Here is a 13,665-nt window from a genome sequence, read left to right as displayed (position 1 = left end):
ATTAAGAATCAGTCACCCCTAAAAATCAGTGTTGAGAAATGGACGCATCTGGTGTGATGAAATCACCTTTTGGAGCTGACTGTATCTCCCTTAGCTATATGGGACAATACTCAAAACCTAGGTGCATTTAGTTTGATATATAAATTCAGATAAAACTTTCCATTCACTGCAAACTACACAGGCAGCATAGATATTGACTGTAGGTTACTCAAAATTACCTGTTAAGCCCAGAATCTTCCACTACCCCCTCTTCCACTGTCACCAGATTAACTGTGTATTTATAATAAAAACCATGGTTTATACAGTATAAAGGGGTTCAGAGCTTTCATTCAAAATATGGGGTTATTTTTTTCTTTTTCCTATTTGGCCATTAAATGTTTTTTATTTTAGTTTGGTTAGGTTTTGGATTTTTTTTTTTTGTTTTGTGTTGGTTTGTTGGTTTGATTTTTTTTTTTTTTTGGTGTAGGTCTAGTTTCCTCTAAAAGCTGTTGTAAATATTTTTTTTTTTTTTCCATTGGCTGTTTTTCTCAGTTTCATGTTGTTTTCCTTCTTGTAGCATCATTGCTTTCTTTTCCCTGGCACCCTTCCTTTCCCTCCTCCAGGGTTACCATAGAAATATACAACCACAAATTTGAGCAGAGAAATTCGGGCTGGAGTAATAAACAGAAATGTCAGGAAGAACTACTTTGCATAACTCACAAACCAAACTGTACATTTAGATAATTATTAATTATGTGATATTTTTACAGAATGTGGGTATGTCTGTGAAGATTGCTTTTAATTTTTTGCTTTTAGCTTGTACTCCACTATTTACATTAATAGCATTGGCAATAAATACACTGATTTGAAGTGTATCAGCTTGGCAAGCCCTTTATCTTCTGCCTATGGAATTCATTTAAACAGCTATGAAAATAAAATTTGGCACTTTCCAAAGCAAACTACAAACAAAGCTAAACACACTATGCACAGTATGTATGTATATATATGCATATATACATATGTACAGTGTATATATATATATATATATATATGTGTGTACACATACATATATAAGTCTGACAAACATCAAACAAAAAAGCCAAAATGAAAAACCAAAAAAAGCCAACAACCAGCAATATATTTCTTTTAAAAAAGTACTGTTTGCTACTAGATGTGAGGTCACTATGAAGATAATTATATCATCAGATATATAGATAGTTAAACTGGTAATAGCAAAGCCATTTACAAATCTGACATGATTCTTCATATGCTGCATAGTGAACCAACCTCAGTTTATGGAAAATGTATTTCACGCAAAACAGTACTACAATAACAGTCTGAAGTGGCAATTTTCACCCCTGTAGTTATTGATTATTTGATTTGAAAGTTCATTCTTCACTTGTTATGGTGTCTCATTGGTCACCAATTGTTTTACTTCTAGATTAGCTGTTTGGAACCACTGAAATAATGACATTATTTATATGGCTCTTCAAATAGCACTGAATAAAATATCATTATTTTCTTAATAAGACGAATATATATATATATATATATATGTGTATATATATATATATATATATATATAAATTATAGAAAGAAAAATCAGACAATTTTTTCACTCTTTTGTTTTTCTCTCTGATTCAAAATTTTTAATAGAAAAATTAATGTAATTATTTATACAGGAAAGAAAATACAGTCGTAGGAAAAGCTCGACTTTAATTTTGAATGCTTTTATTTCAAAGTCCTGGATCTTGACAATTTTATTAGAGAAGGTTAGATGCACTAGAAACAAAATCTTGTCTTTTTTAGAGTTCAATAAAAATATAAACTTATCTTTTCTTACAATTATTTTGGTAAAAACTTTTGGGTTACTATTTTCACATTTTAGTAAAAAAAAATCTTGGAAGGAGAAGAAAAAAAAGAAGGTGTAGTTCTTCACAACTGAAACTGGAACAAAATTTGGATTAATTTTGCCCTTCCAAGCTGATAAGAAAATAACTACATATGGAATTGAAATAAAGAAAAAACTCTTCAAATTTTAAATACAAAGAACAATTTCAATTACTTTTGCATCATTTGTTTAACTTCTTAACATTAATTTCTCAAAACTTTGAAAAATTCAAACCAAAATGCTGTTTTCTCACAAAGACGTCCAAAAATGCCAGTAAGAATTTGAAATTTAATTCTTTAAATGTTTCAAGATTTAAAAAGATACCTTGACTTAAGACACTGAAGATTTCTTACACTATTTCTAGAAAAAAATCAGTATGAACAAGTTGGAGTACTTCAATGAAACATCAAAAAACAGAGAGTTTTTAGTGTCATCCCATGATTTTGAATGCTTCATTTCAGTTTTCAGTGTGCCTCAAATCTGAATGTCTCAAAATAAGAAGTCAAAGTGCAAAATGGGCTACAGATCTTTGGTGGCTCAGATGATATACGATAATTTGTCAGAATTACATTATTTGCTCACAAAATCACTGGGAGAAGTAGGAAAGGGTGTCCATGAGTTCACTGAGTTAAACCCTGTCTTTCCTCTTCCTCTGAGTATCATATGAAGGATCAGTATTTTAAGTGGCTAAGCTGTTTTTTACAGAGGTTTAACACATATTTTCTGCAAATATCTTTCAGAAATTATTCCAAAGTTTGGCTGTACTTAAGTCTTACTTTAATGATTAAACTAAGGGCTGTGTTAGATTTGTCTTAGCAGACAAAATCAGGCAGATGAAGCTGTTAAAGCACCACAGTGCATGTCTCTTCCACTGTCCATTAATGCAGGGATGCCTGATACCACAAGTCATCACTTGCTGACTTATCACAGCATTCAGTCCTGTGTATTAAGCTAAATGAAAACTAGATGTCTGATTTTAATCTTCTGCCGCAAGCCTGTCAGAGTCCTAAGTATCTTTTGCAGCATTATAAGCCTATTGCTTTTTTTGCCCTATCTTCAGTGAGCACAGGGAGCAATTTATTTATTTCTGTTATGCCACTTCTTCTGATGTATTTATAGGCTAAGAAGGATGCAGAGTTTTAAACAGTAAATTTGTCTGACTGCTCTCAGGAAACTGTGTGTCAATACATAACAATAAGATGGGAAGAAGAAAAAGTGGGATTAAGTCAAGCCATAAGGCCAGCGAGCCTTCCAGAAAGGTCGGGTGTGGAGTGCTCTGTCAGTGATGAAGGAGAGGTTTCATGTCTCACGTTCTTTGTGGAGCTCACTGTAAGGCAGATGAGACAGGGAGATGACTTGATATTTTTTGTGAAAACCTGTAGGTTAGGCAATTTTAGCATAACTGGCGTTTTCCTCAAACAACTATCATGAGCCATTTTAATTGAATCATGCAATCACAGAATATGCTGAGTTGGAAGGCACTCAAGAGGATCATTAACTCAGTTCCTGGCCCTGCACAGGACACCACAAGAATCACACCATGTTCCTGGGAGCATTGTCCAAACGCTTCTTGAACTCTGTCAGGCTTGGTGCTGTGGCCACTTCCCTGAGGAGCCTCTTCCAGTGCCCAACCACCCTCTGGGTGAAAAACCTTTTCCTGATATCCAATCTCAACCTCCCCTGACTCAGCTTCATGCTGTTTCTTTGAGTTCTGTCACTGGTCTGAGTGAAGAGATCTGTACCTGCCCCTCTGCTTCATCTCCTGAGGGTGTTGAAGATCACAATGAGGTCTCCCCTCAGTCTCCTCTTCTCCTGGACACCCCAAGTGACCTCAGTTGCTCCTCATACAGCTTCCCCTCCAGACCCTTCAGTATCCTCATGGCCCTTCTTTGAACACTCTCTAATTGCTTAATGTCAAAAATGACAGATTGTGTGATTTGATTCAGGGATACAGCACTCCTTGAATGAGTCATCCTGGGGCCAGATGTTTGAATGCTCTGGAGATTCAGAGATGCCTCTACTGAGTGCTTACATTTTATCCATCAAGGATGCAATAGATGCTGGAATATTTCTCTAAAGCACAGAAGACGCTAGAAAGAGACAGGAGAGAATAAGTGATGCAGCAGTGTTTATTTAGCCATCATTCCACAGCAATGTTCATTTAGCCATCATTCCTTAAAAATTAAACTGCTGAGACAAAAAATAAAAGCAAAAATCCAACAAACTATGTCAATATACCAGACAGCTGTGTTAGTAAAGGTAAATCAGTATGAATGTCCATGTCATTGATCTGCCCTACAGCTTCTCACCAGCACTGCTCCAGTACAAGACCATACCATGGGAGGATCTCTTTCACCATTAAACATAGCTTTTTTTTTACCTCATTTTAATTTTACTACATAGCCCTTGTCTAATTGTTAATGAGTACATACAGTTCACTCAGCTATCTCAGTTTCCTACAGTATTAAGGAAAAGTTTGTTTCAAGAGCATGCAAGTTATTGAAAGGTGTTCACCTGAGAATATCAGCGTGAGTGAGGTGTTGTTTACTTATATTTCACAGGAGGCCTGTGCAAGCAGAAGCAATGAGTGGGCAGTGTCTGGGGATTCCTAAATTCAGAAAAAATCTGTCCTATTTTGGAAACTGCCCTGATATCAGTCATAAATACATACTTTCTGCCTTTTTATTTATTGCTGTAAAGTAGGGATAGACTAAACTTACTGTATTTTACTCACCTGCTCTTGTTCACCATGCAGCCTGAGAGTATGGTTTTCAGTGATACAAAGTCTCATCATAAATATGTGGACAATACTGTTTGTGGCTTTTCTGTCTCTAAAATGTGTGTGACTGCAGGGAATAGAAGAAATCCAGAGCCTCAACCACAGGCAGATGAGTGGAAGATGTGGAAATCCAGCCTTCCAGAGAGATGAAGGTTACAAACCCATCACAACCAATCATCGGAGAAGTACTAAGAGGACCATTGATATTAAAAGTTGTTTTACAATTGCTTCCCTAAACTAAGGAGGTGATGACATGGCTTTCCCACTACCAATCCCTTTGAAAGTATAGATGCTTAATCTGGGGACTGAAGTGAAAGAAAGGCTCTGAGGATTTCAGCAAGTCACCATCCCAGCTCATCACAACTATGTGCCTTCTTCAGGTGATGGGAGATGGACTGGACCAGGACAGCCACATCAGCCACAAGACTGTAAGTGAATTCTCAGGGTGAGGAGCACCTGGCTCTGAATAAGTGATGGAGCAGGAAGAGAAAATCTGCTGGACAGGACACCAGAAGCTGCTGAACATAACAAGTACCTGAGTAGGAAGGAAGCAAAAGTTATAGTTGTGACAGGTGCCTGAATCTCACAGGTGGTTAAGTGGGAGGATTTGAAAAAATGCCAAACTTGGCAGATAATTGGAGGGGAGTATCGGGAACATTTGTGGGAGTACAGAGTTGTAAGGCAAACAGCTCTCAGGTAACTGTCAGCAATACCATATCATGCCAAGTTTGCTGAGCAAATGGGATGAGAAATAATGTATTTGTTATCACAACTTGTACTGACTGAGAAAAAAATATGGGTTCAGATGTTTACCTGAGGGAAAATAGGAGCTTGAAGGAAGATAGAAGAATGTTGGAAAGGAAAGCCAAGAAGGGGAAATGGATCCTTAGCAGTGGAAATACTGTGAAGATGGTGTATGGGGAGCCTACCATGAGACTTTTTCTAGCTGGAGCAGGACACAAAACCAAACCCTCTAGTCTGACCCTAAAGCAGGTTCACCCTGAGTCAGTGGGTTTGGGATGGGTGTTGGATTATCTACCTCTCCAGTAAAGGAACACATAGATAGCTGGATTAAACATCCCAGTATTGCTGTGTTGGAGTGTTCCAGGCCTCACAGCTTCAACACCTTTTCATAAGAGAAAGGGAGTGGGGTTTTTTCGCTCATGTGACCTCAAAATCTGTCATCCCTTCATTTCAAGGCACCAGCATCACATATCATTTTAAGCATCCGCTCTTAGATCTCAATTTGCTCTTTGGTCTGTGCCTTTCATTAGCCTGCATCATTCATTGGGATAACAATGAGATACTATGAGAACCCTCTCTAAATGACAGTTTTGTCCCCAGAGTTCTCTGAAGTGAAGCTCTTCCATTTGCTTTCATGCCCTGTATTCTCATCCCACTTGTAAGGTACCAGGTTATCAGCTCTGTCTCTTCCCTAGCATGAGCCAGGTTGGTCATCACTTGGAGCAGCCTTTTCAGGAGTCTGCAAAAAGCCTGTAAAAGAGAACAATTTATAAAATGAGTCCCTGTAAAAAAAACCCAACCACCAACCAAATAGATCACAAAAACCTCAAAAAACAACAATAATAACAACAAAAATTCCCCCCCAAAACAAAGAAACCAAAACCACAAAAAACCTCACAAACAAGAAGAGGGGAAAAACACAAATGGTCAATATTCATAATATTATATTCATAATATTATGAATATTGACCATTCTCACAAATGGTCAATATTCATAAAATTATTTCTCTTCATTTCAAGGTGCACATGCAAGTTTATTCAAAAACACTAAATCTGTAATTTCGTTTTTCAAGAAAATAGGATGGAGAAGCGAGCTAGGTTTGAATTTACCTCATTGTAATGATCACTGAAAATTCCCAGGTGAATTACATAGATTGTCATTTTACCAGTTTCAGAGGCACCCTAGACTCCCACAAACCCTAAACTGGTCACCTCTACCCATTTTTTTTCAGCAGAATTTTGCTATATAGTCTAATAAGATCCAGTAGCAGAATTACAATTATTACCTGTTTCTGTATAAGCAAGTCAGGCTCCAGAGCCATTAAGATTGTAATATTCCATATAAAAAAATTACAGTACACTCTCCAAGATAACAGATTATATACACTGTTCATAAAAACAGTATGTTCTTGGTAGAATCCACACTGAAATTCACCCAAGGAAATCCAATCTTATTTCCTCAGAAAAAGACAGCTCACTTCAAGCTCACTTCAGATCAGATGGATTTTATCTGATAAGAAAGATGAAAGATTCCCATAGCAAAGAAAATGATACTGTGATAAGGGGAGGAATGAGTTAAACAATTATCCACGCAGACACTGAAAGAGACCTTTCAGAGCTACTGCAGTTTTAGTACAGTCCTGTTAGACCTCCCTGCTGCTCGCTCATCTGGACCCTCCGTTGTCTGCTGTATTTGCCTCTTACTACTCTGCACAGGTGTTCCTGCCATTCCTATGGTCTGGGAGTTTCTTTGGAATATTCACAGCACATATGCTTTTGCTTTTTTGCCACAGAAATGTGATTATGTGAACTAGGTGGCCTCATCCCACAGCATAGGTGCTGATGCCTGTCTCACTCCTCCATTGTTTAGCTGCATCCTGTGTTATGGACACACCTTGTGAGGATGAAAAGTGAATAAATAGAGAGGACTGTCAATGAATTTTAGGTACCTTTTTCTGTTTTTTAAATCAGTTAATGAGACTTATAGATCTATACAAAATCTCATGTTTTATAACTCAAGACACACATTTTCCCTGTTTCAGTGTACACAGGGTGTTGCAAGGACTGTAACTTGAAGCTTCTAAGACTGTAATTTCTCCTGCAAGCAGTTCCTGTAGCTCAAGTTTCTGTCTTTCTCAGGAATGTGTTTTAATTTTTTCATTTCCTCAACAATGATTGTACAGGCATTTATGATGTTCAAAGTGCATTTCCCCTGTGACCCTTCCTATAGAGGTCTGTGATTTTAAGTTTTGTAGTAGCAATACAAGAAAGTGCTTTGCTCTCCCTTATTTGGGACATTTCACCCACTTACACTAGTCCTCTAAAATAAAACTTACAAATCAAAGAAATCAGATGATACTTATCCTTCCCTCTTCAGCAAAAAATGCCCCACAAGTGTTTTCCAAGCCTCCTTTCCAGATTTCTTCTGCAGTTAATAGCCGTTCTCAATACCTTTGCTGATGTAGTTTTATAGACGGTTTTCCTTTGTTTCCTGGTGTAAAAAGCATGCAGCTGGTATTAAAATACAGTAAAAAACAAGGTCTAAATATCCAAGACTTCCTCATGGAGCAACAAGAGTCAGCACAGATCCTAGGGAAGACCAGTGCCCTTCTAAAATTGCAGCTCTAAGTTAAACAATTCTGCCTGAAATGACAACAAACATTATCATAAAGAGACTGAATTTAATTCCTGGCCTGTACAACCAGTGGAACTTTGAGAGTATACTCCAGTTCACTTTAAATGAAAGACTGAGAAAGTGATTAATATTCCAAAATGTAAATATCTAGCTATGGGGGATAACCAGCAGCCCCCAGCTGCTTTCTTTTGGGACTCAGATCTCCGAGATAATCTCCAATATCTCAGATACTTTCCCCTGATGTGTTTGCATGCTTTGGACAATGTTAGGCAATTATGATTTGTACATTTAGTGCCTGGTAAGCTCATTTACAAATTACCTGTAATGGCTAATCATCAATGACCACTCTGGGAGCTTAGAAAACCAGCGCACACGTATGAACTACAAATAGACTTTTAAAACAGGATGATTTAATTTGGAACTGAATCCCTAATGCAAGTTGGATTGGTCCAAACCCATGGAACTCGTAGCTTGTATATAAACAAATTTCTTAATTGTATGTCAGGAACCAAAGCCATTTTTTCCTTTAGCACAGACAGATAGAGCAAGAAAGTTCAGAAGCTGGCATGGTTTTTGGTTTGGAACTCACTCATTGCTCTTCAGGCTTGTTCTTTCTCACATAATCAAGAAGTCCTCATGAAATGATGAAGGATGAGCATCTAGAGAAATTATGAAGATCTAATCAATCCAATGGAAAGAGAAAATAGAATCATGCCACATATTGAACTGAATTTTCTTTCCAGTGTAGGTTTTTATTGTGCTTTTGTAACCGTGATGTAGAAAAGCTAAGAAAATACAGTAGTCATCTGATTTTTCCACTGTCCTTCTCCTGTGGAGTCCTTTGAACTACTTCTCAGGTGGGCACAGGAGAACATTTATTTTTAAATCAGTGCTTTCATTTAGTATTGTTTTATTCAATCAACTTTTTATCTGGTAAGCTTAAAAGTGCATAAATTAATTTTTTCAGAGACATTTTTAAGTGGAAAACAGAAATTGCATGCTTGTTTTTTTCTAGAATACAATAGGAGACACAGTCAGACAAGTCAATGTTGAATCAAAGTTAAGAAAATAAACATGGAAAGAAGCAATTAGGGGTTTGGAGAGGATGAGTAAGAAAGATAAGTGTCTCATTGAAAATTTCATCATACTAAAAAACATTTTCAAGTTTTTTTATTATCACGGCAGTGTAACAAATTTTAGAGGTTTCAAAGCACCACTCAAATGGCATCTCCACAAACTGCAATCTGAAATCGAGTGAATTCCTGTAATGTTTGTTAGGAAATTTCAAAAGTAAAAATAAGATTTTTTTGTTAATAATTAATACATAAAAATGCACCTTATATTCTTTTTGCCTGAGAAATCTACACAATTAGGTTTACCAAAAGTCTGTTTCCTCTCATAACTATGAACACCTATTAAATTTAATGCTCAGACTGCAGTCAATTCATTTATTTATGTTCTTCTTTGCCAGAGGAATAACAGATGTGTAGAGACATTAAAAAAATACAATATTTTTCTGCCAAAGACAAACTTTTAACTGCTTGCTCACAAATCCAGACATTCCCATCAATGGGGTAGATGAAAGAGATATAATGATCCAAAGAATCTGAGTTTTATCATTAACCTGTCAGCATTAGGTTACAGGAGACTAATCTTTAGAGAAGTCATGTGCAGTAGTCTGGGACTTTTTTCTTTCACTAAAAATTTCATTTATGTCTTTTGCAGCTCCAGAAGGGATTAGAAAATTTTCACCTCGTGCCTAAAACAAGAAGCTTTGTAACCATGATATTTTCTGAAAAATCCTTTCCTTAGGATTTTTTTCTCCTGAGAAGCTGAGAGGCCTCAGGAACAAATTTAAACAATGATTATCTGCTGCTGTGGAATGCAACAGGGGGATCTGGGATTGGTCTCCTCTGGTTGTTTCTAATTAATGGCCAATCACAGTCCAGCTGTCCGGACTATCTTGGTCAGTCACAAGATTTTGTTGTCATTTTTTTTCTATTCTTAGCTAGCCTTCTGACGGAACCCTTTCTTCTATTCTTTTAGTATAGCTTTAATATAATATATATCATGAAATAATAAATCAGGCCTTCTGAAACATGCAGTCAACATTCTCGTCTCTTCCCTCATCCTGGCACCCCTGTGAACACCGTCACAAAGCTTCTATTCAGAGTTCAGCTCCAGGAATGAGCAAATAATTTGCTTTCTACAGTATCACTTAGCTTAGCAGGTGCTAACAAGGGCAGCTATTTAAAAAAAAAAAAAAGAAGAAGAAGATAATAAATCCCATTGGTGTTTGTGTGTTTGTTTATATGTGTTTTCTTGACTGCTCATGTTCACACTTGTCCACCAGAATTCCTTTTTTTTTCCTAAGTCATCTGCCTCACTATTTAGGAAGAGGTGATAATGCCATACTTTATGCAAATGTAAATTGATCCTAATTAGAATGCACAACACAACATTTTTATCTTGTATTTCTAGGTGCAGTTAAACAGAGCTAGTGTTCAACAAGCTTATGAACATATCAGCTACTATTTATTTGAAACTGCTTCTTTACTGAAACCTGCCCATATATTTGCATTGTGCCTTATGAAGAAAAATTAGAAAAAAGTGAATGTTTCTGTCTTTTTTTTATTTTGTACTTGCCCAGTATAAGTATTGATTTTCATATGGAGGGGCCAGAAGTTCAATGTAGACAAAGAAAATGCTGGGTAGGGAAACAGACTTGAGACACTGAAGCATTCAGAAAGCAGGATGGCAAAGAGGGGCAGCCTGGTTTAGGCAGCTGCTTCCTCATTTTATGCCTCATGGTGCAGGAGGTGGGAAGAAGATTCCAACAGTGCTAAAGAAAAGGGAATTTTATTTACCATAGAGAAAAACTTTCCAACGATACAAAAGCAGCCTTGCTACAGTTGAATGCAGTCAGAGACAGTGTGCTGAGAAGGCTTCTGCATTTGCCTAACCATGTGTAATATGGCATTCATAAAGTAGCATTCCCACATTTATCTTAAGGCTACTTATTGACAAGTGCTCAGCCAACTACAATTTGGAGTTTGATAGCTAGATAGTCTTGACAGATAATCAATATTTGTAGCAGAACATGGTCAATGGATTTGGTACTTACCAAATGAATGGTCATGGAATATTAGAATCATTAACTTTGGAATGTACCTTCAAGATTATTGACTACAACTGTTAACCCAGTGCTGCCAGGTCCCACCAGTAAGCCGTGTCCCTAAGCACCACATCCACACTCCTTTTGAACAGTTGCAGGGACAGTAATTCCAACACTTCCCTGGGCAGTCTGTTCATATGCTTGACCATATTTCAGTGAACAATTTTTTTCCTAATATCCAATTAAACCTCCCCTGGCACAACTTGAGATCAATTCCTCTTATTCTATTGTTTGTTACCTGGCAGAAAACATCAACCCCCACCTGGCTGCAGCCTTCTTTCAGGCAGTCATAGAGAGCAATAATGTCTCCCTTCAGCCTCCTTTTCTTCAGGCTAAATGACCTCAGTTCCCTCAGCTGCTCTTCATAAGACTTGTGCTTTAGGAAACATTATACAGCATTCTTGATTTCCATAAATGGATATTAAGGTTGCCACAATCCCATGCATTAATACAATAATGATAATCTTAACAACATTCATCCCTATGTTTAGGATTGCTAGCAGTGTAGGACAGATTTTTAGCAATGTAAATATTGTGTGGAGGTTAGCTATTCAGTGCTACTTCCACTGCCTCTAATGAGAACATTTATTGAAAGTGGTGGCTGTCCTTATTGTTTTGATTTTTGTAGCATAATTATTTACCATTATAAATTCTTTTTAACTTTGGTAATTGCACATACACCCATTGACACAGAGAAATGCATGCATGAAGGAGAATGATCAATAAGGGAGAATAAGGAATTTTCTGACTCTCTGAAGTGATGAGGCTTCCAGATGAGTAATGAGTGAATATTTGCTCTGGCACAAACCATCTTGAGTGCTGCAGCTCTCTGGTTGTCTGACACACATGTATAGCCCCCATTTTGTGACGTGGCCTATTGCACAAGACCACTCTCCATAGGGTTTTAGGTGTAATGTCCAGTGCACTTGGCCATAGCCATACAGAAAATAGTTCTCATGTCCTTATTCATGGGTTCTAAGTTATTTTGCTTTCAGCCTTCTATGTGACCAAGTCATAATTAGATGGCTTTTCAAAAGGAGGGGTTTTTAGGACAAAAATGCTGTGCAACAAATCTGAGGCAGAGTGAGTAAAACATTTTCCAAATATTGGTTAGCAGCTTCTGCTGGTGACTTTTCAGAATGCCTCAATTGGATGTTGCCAGTGCTTTTCGGGCAATTTATTGGGTTACATTCTGATGATCTCGTGTATCATGAAGAAGTTTTGGAGTCACTACAAGTTTCATGTGCTATGTTATCCTTACTATGACAAATATTGAATGATATGAATATTTTTTTATACATATGAAAGTTACAATCACTGATAGGAATCCAATAAGAATAGCAAACCTCATTCTGTTTATTCAAATATCAGTTCTGAATGACCTTCATTTTCAGAAATAAAGTTCTCCTGCACTGCATACATTTCTGAGCTTCTATTCAATGTCATGGGCATTCTGCTAGTTATTTCAAATAGTTTACTAATTTCAGGACCAACTCCTTTATGGAGCTTGAACTTCTAGTAAGAAGAGTAAAAGTGAAAGATATGTAAACTTGAAAAAATAAGAGAAAATAAATAGGTAGATTGGCTTAAAATTTTTTACTTCAGCTAGATAGATGACTGATAGATGTAGTGCAGTCAGAATTTTAGCCTAGGTTACAGATGTCTGAGTTGCGAGCTCTGTATTTGATAATTGTTTTGCAGATACTTGTGGCTAGACTATGTTGAGGTAAATAAGTTGAAATTTCACAATATCATATGTGTGTCAATTACTTCTTCCCAAACTCTGATAACATAATATTAAATTTTATAAGTTTTCTGTGGAGGCACTGTGGAAGGTTTCAATAAATTACAGTAGGAAGAAAAAACATTTTAATGTTAACAGGATATTAGCAGTAATGAGAAATGAAGGGTGTTTTTAGGAAACATAATGTCCATGTTTAAAACAAGTCTCTGAAACAGGTCACAGCTCTGTGATTTCAGTGTCTGGCAGGTCATAAATTCAAAGAAGTAAACCTTCAGGTCTTCTTGTATGAGAAAAATATATCCATTTTATTCTGTCTTGCTGCCTAACATACAAATAATTTCTTACTGGAAAAAAAAGTTGAACATAAACATTAAAAATTTCACTGTTAAAAAACATCAAAGAAAGACAATTTCTTACGCCATATAATTGAATATAAATATTGTATCAAATAAAGAAGCCATAAATATACGAATTTTATGAAGAAACAATGAGTCAACTTGTACTTTCACTTCATCTAAAACTGAAAATCAAGTATACACAAGAGAGGGGATGAAAAATATCTTCTTTTTTGAGCTAACGTGATACAGCTATTACTTCAGACATTTTTACATACGATCCCTTGTGTCCCTTAATCCCATTCTTTCTTCACCTAACCTAGCCCAGCTGCATTTATTCCTAGCTAGAACATAAAGGATGTTCATATCTTTAGTTAATACCT

Source organism: Haemorhous mexicanus, chromosome 2, assembly GCF_027477595.1.
Source record: "Haemorhous mexicanus isolate bHaeMex1 chromosome 2, bHaeMex1.pri, whole genome shotgun sequence".
In the NCBI taxonomy this organism is placed as follows: domain Eukaryota; kingdom Metazoa; phylum Chordata; class Aves; order Passeriformes; family Fringillidae; genus Haemorhous; species Haemorhous mexicanus.
The sequence above is the reverse complement of the archived record's forward strand: the minus strand, read 5'-3'. Positions refer to the sequence as shown.